General features: G+C 43.7%; 1 non-coding gene across 1 annotated transcript; it reads left to right on the top strand.

Annotated features, from left to right (window-relative positions):
- The first annotated feature begins 3,752 nt into the window (after nucleotides 1-3,752).
- Nucleotides 3,753-3,871, top strand: LOC131903251 (5S ribosomal RNA). Its single transcript, XR_009377488.1, has one exon. It is a non-coding gene; the product is annotated as a 5S ribosomal RNA (ribosomal RNA).
- Nucleotides 3,872-4,768: the final 897 nt, after the last annotated feature.

Genomic DNA, 4,768 nt, shown 5'->3' with positions numbered 1-4,768 from the left:
CCATTGTGAAGGGCCCATTGACATTGTGCGGCATGGGGATTGCTTCACACATGACTCTCCTCCGGTGCTGCTTCATCTCACATGCCCTACCTAAGGCACTGTTGGATTACCTCCCGGGCTTTGTGCCTCCCGGGGTTGTTGTTGCTAGTACACAATGCCCTCTATCAGTGCATTTGTGAGCTGCAGAAAAAAGAACCCACGAGTAGGTTGGCTGTAGTGCCGTATACCTGTAATGTCAGCAGTCAGAGGGCTGAGGCAGTAAGATTTTGAATTGAAGGATAGCCTGAGCTATATAGCAAGTCCAGGTTAGCCTGGGCTATATAGGTAGATCCTATCTCAAAAGAGAAGAAAAGGGAAGGAAAGAAGGGAAAAAATGGTCTAGAGTAGAAATCAAGAGACATGGCCCATAGTCCTGGCTCTGCCACTAACATATAGGGTAAATTCAGGCAAGCCCACTTGGGCCTTTAACCCAGTTTCTTGTGGTGACATATTGTGTCCCCAATATATTGTGTACCCTAATAAACTTATCTGTGGATCAGAGAATAGAGCCAGCCACTAGATTAGACATAAAGGCCAGACGCCTTTAATCCTAGCCTTCAGGAGACAGAGATCCATCTGAATCTTTGTGAATTCAAGGCCACACTGGGAACAGAGCCAGGCATGGTGGCACATGCCTTTAATCCCAGCACTTGAGATCTCATGTCTTTGCTTGGTAAGGACACATGCCTTTAATCCCAGGAAGAGATGGCAGGAAGCAGAAAGGTATATAAGGCATGAGGACCAGGAACTAGAGGCTTTTAGACAGTTCAGCTGAGATCCCTTATGGGTAAGGATTCAGAGGCTTTCAGTCTGAGGACTTGTAGAAACAGGATCGGCTGAGGAGTTGTCAAGGTGGGGTTAGCTGTGGTTTGTTCCATTCCTCTGATCTTCCAGCTTTCACCCTGACTGAATATCTGGCTCTAGGTTTTTTATTAATAAGACCTTTTAAGATTTGTGTTAGAGTTGCTGAATGGTTGGGTTAGCTCACTTTTACCCTTTTTCTATTTGTCTTCAGATAGACTGTCATTAACCTGAATACTCTCTTTGTAGACAATCTGGATTTGCCGTTGAAGGCCAGGAGACAATCACTGGGAGGCTCATGAGAATGTTTGTGCTCCTGGCCTCACGATTTGAAAGCAAGTGTGACTACTTAGGAGACCAGCCCAAGGTGAGCAGGAAACACATGCATGTGGAGTGTGAGGCCAGACACATGGGTCTTCCTGAGGTCTGCTCTCAACAACAGCCAGAAGCCTCCTGTGGGCTTCCCATTCATCTGGGGTTTGGGGATGATGAATCTTGCCCTACTCTCTTCCAGGAATACAGGAAGAAGTAAACAGTCCCCAATGTTTTAAGGAATGTGCTAAGCAAATGTGAGAGATTCGATTATTAACCAGACCCCTCTCTGAGACAGTTGAGACATTTCAGCTAGCCCTTCTAGCTTCAGAAATAATGATTTGGTCACATAAGATGTCAATGTTTGGACTTGCTGTTTTGTGTCTAATGAAAGCGGAGAGCTCATGAACTCTACAGAGGTCAATTATACCATGGCAGTTTTCTAAACAGTCTACCAACAAAGAATATGTAAATAAAGATTTATCCATATCATGAAATACTATTATGTATTGATATTAAATATCTATTATAGATTATAAAGTAAAAAATCAAATTACTAATGAAAAATAAATGGTTCTACTGTAAATTTATTGTTATAGCTTTATTTGAAAGTACGTATATGTAAACTTCCATCTACAAGTAACTATATGAATGTGTGTTTGTGTACATGTGTGTTCACACACACTTGTGTAAACATATTCAAAGGTCTGGAGGAAAACATACCAAACAGCTACTTGCCTTTAGCTCTGAAAAGGAGTATGGCTGACAGTGCTGGAGATTTTCTTATATTGTTCTTTATGTGCATCTAAACTTTTTATGATGAAAGCACATGCTTTTAGAATTTAAATGTTTTAAAATTAGTCTGTTGAAGAAGAAGAGACTCAGAAAGGACCCTGACCATATTATTTAGGTACATAAGAGACTTTGAAAGCTGTTCCTTGATGTCACCCTCTCCATCATCTTCCACAGAAGCTCGACTTTTCATTTTCTAGACTACCTTGCAGCTATGTATGGTTGAGTAGTAAGCAGTAATAGGTTAACAGTGCTTCTGTGTTCTCAGTGGGAAAGAGTTCTGTCACAACCCCCCAGCCCCTGAATGGTTAGATTAGAACAACAAGGAGATTCTGTCAACCATTATTTTTTAAAGTTTTGTTTGTGCGGCTAGAACTTCATGCTATCCAATAGAAATGTAAAAATAAACAAACAAGTACCAATGAGCCTCTCCCAGTACCTTAAAAGGAAGAAAAATAGCACAAGACTTACTTCTCCTGCCCAAGGTGCTTGGACTCTATTGCCAAGATAAATCTGGTTTGCCTCTTAAATGGTGCAAGAGAATTTACAAGGAGGTTAGTGAGGGTCTCCAAGAACGGAAGAAGAGGTCAGAAAGCTTCACACCCACGTTTGCTGAGTCCCTGTCAGGATCTGTGCAAAGCACTGAGGTGAAAGCTAAGTAGGGCAGATGCCCCATCTTCAAGGAGCTTGTAGTGAAGCAAGTACAGTGTGCTCAAGAGTCTGACCTTGGGGAGCAGGAGAAGAGCAGCTGCTCCAACCCGTTCACTCCTGAGAGAGTGGAGAGAGATCCCTGGAGGTGACCCCGGCACTAGTTTTATTGAGGGATACAAAGTCGGGGACTAGGGAGATGGCTCAGTACTTGTTCTTGCACAGGACCCTGGTTCAGTTCCCAGCACCTCCAAACATCTGTAACTACAGAACCAGGGTATCTGATGCCCCTTCCTGGCCTCCATAGGCACCGTGCACATATGTGGTACACATACATACATGCAGGCATAAAATAAAAATAAATACGTTTTTTAAGATACAAAATTGACCATATTGAAACAGAGGGATAAGCATGGACGATAGGAAAAGAGTCCAGCACCTAAGCAGGATGGCTCTTGGGGGTAAAATAATGTTAGGAACTTGTGACTGAAAAACAAAGGAAAGGTGTCCAGCAGCTCCTACTGAGTGCTTGTACTAAAAGTATCAATCATTTCTTAACGTCTCCAAGCCACAAATCCCTTCCTGCAGTCCCTTCCTAAAGGAGGCAGATAAGCTGAAGAAGTCCTAATGCCACATGCCCCCACCCACCCCACCCCACCCATCCACTGAACCCAGCCGAACTTGGCAGTTCTCTCTCCTGAGACTTTGCATGTGGAAGACTGGAGTGAGCCAGGCACCACTGGGAAGCTGAACTGAGAGGTCGTGTAGATCTGGAGATCGGAGTTTAGTCCCCAGAATCTACTGGACAGAAGGAAAGAGCCCTTCCCAAAGTTGACCTCTGACTTTCACACACATACCATGGCCTTTGTGTGCCCACATGCATGCACACAAAATGCATTATAAATGTTAAAATGCGACAGAAAGATGAGGCAAGCACGGTAGAAGAAGGTACCGTGATGGCTAATTTTATGTCAGCCTGACACAGGCTAGAGTCATGTGAGAGAAAGGAACACCAACTGAGGAAATTCCTCCATAAGATCAGGCTGTAGACAAACCTGCAGAGCATTTTCTTAATTTGTGATTGGTGGAGGATGGGCCACCCCATTATGGGTGGGGCCACCCTTGGGCAGATAGTCCTGAGTGCTAAGAAAGCTGGCCTAGTCTACGGCCATACCACCCTGAATGCGCCCGATCTCGTCTGATCTCAGAAGCTAAGCAGGGTCGGGCCTGGTTAGTACTTGGATGGGAGACTGCCTGGAAATACCGGGTGCTGTAGGCAAAAAGAGAAAGAAAGAGAGAGAGAGAGAGAGAGAGAGAGAGAGAGAGAGAGAGAGAGAGAGAGAGAAATGCAGCCAAATGAACCCTTTCCTCCCCAAGTTGCTTTGGTCATGGCATTTCATCACAACAATTGAAACATCCAACACCAACCCCTTACTTCTACACACAAGTGCACACGTGTGTACGTGCACCTGAATGAACACACACACACACACACACACACACACACACACACACACACACACACACGTATACCTAGATAACGGACAGGGGACTTGATACTAAGTGGACCAAGCTGATAATATCTGAGCCCACTGATTGATCTTGTAACAAATTAAGGTAAATGTCCCCTCATGTATAGTCATACAAATACACAGGAGTAAATACGAAAGATCCTGAAATAAAAAAAGAATCACATCTGAACCTGAACTTGTTGCCAAATCTGATCACTAATTAGCCAAAAGTACAAGAAACTGGGGATGGATAATCAGAACCCACTGGGGAGGATGATTCAATTCATTCAAAAATGGAAAGTCAATAGAAGGAAGAGGAGGAAGAGGATATAGACAGACAGACAGACAGACAGACAGAAAGACAGACATATGTGTGTAAGATAAGAGAATAGGCAAATTCATAAAGACAGAAAGACCAAGGGTTACCAGAGGCTGGTGGGAGAGAGCAACAGGGTAGGAGTGCCTATTAGGTACTTTCCAGAATGATGATATTTTTCAAACTAGAGGTCAGCAGTGTCTGCACAGAGTTGTAAATAAACTGGTTTACAAATCATACTCTTTAAAATGATTATTGCAGTTGGTTGTGATGGAGCATGTATGTACTCCCATTACTCATGACACTGAGGCAGGAGAACCACAAGGTCTGGGCTAACCTAGGCTACATA

The sequence above is a fragment of the Peromyscus eremicus genome, chromosome 1 (genome assembly GCF_949786415.1).
Source record: "Peromyscus eremicus chromosome 1, PerEre_H2_v1, whole genome shotgun sequence".
Lineage (NCBI taxonomy): Eukaryota > Metazoa > Chordata > Mammalia > Rodentia > Cricetidae > Peromyscus > Peromyscus eremicus.
Note: the sequence above shows the minus strand (reverse complement) of the source record. Positions and strands in the feature narration are given on the sequence as shown.